Here is a 761-nt window from a genome sequence, read left to right as displayed (position 1 = left end):
GCCAGATATTGAAAAATTGGTATCCAATAATAACTAATTTACGCTACCACTAACAGTGTGTAAGTTTCCACTTCTCTACACATTTGCCAATGCATGGCACTCTCAAAACTTAACTTTTGCCAATCTGATGAGTTTGAATGGGTATTACACTTTTAAGTTTTGTATCATCCCAATTTCTACCTAGGTTGTACATCTTTTCAAATGTTCATCATGCATTTTTTCCATCTATTTTTTTCATCCATCTATTACCTTTCATATATCTTCCCTCATATTATACTAGGTTCTTTGTCTGTTCGTTATTGATTTTTAGTAGTTATATTATCAGAATAAAATTTATTTTTTGATTATATGCACTGCAAATATTTTTGGATTTTCTTTTGCATTCAGCTGTTTTTTAATTTTAAAAAGGTAAAATTTATAATTTTTTCATTGAGATTAATTTCTACCTTTAGAAATTTTTGACCAAAATGTTCTGTAAATATTAACTACTATTTTGTTTAAGTGATTGAATTTTTTTGTAGTTTCTGTAATAAGCATTTTTTAAATCTCTCTGGAATTTTATTGGAATGAGACAAGTGATAAAATATTATTTTTATATCAGATAACTAATTTTCCTAGCACCATTTGTTAAATAATCCATTGATTTGATATGTCACCTGCCATAAATGATGTATTCACATATATGGCTCTGCTTCTTGTCTTTTTTTCAGTTTTATTTGTGTATATTTTATACCTAATTTATTTCCATGCCAAAGTTTATG

The sequence above is a fragment of the Lemur catta genome, chromosome 9 (genome assembly GCF_020740605.2).
Source record: "Lemur catta isolate mLemCat1 chromosome 9, mLemCat1.pri, whole genome shotgun sequence".
NCBI lineage: Eukaryota > Metazoa > Chordata > Mammalia > Primates > Lemuridae > Lemur > Lemur catta.
This window is presented reverse-complemented; position numbering follows the sequence as displayed.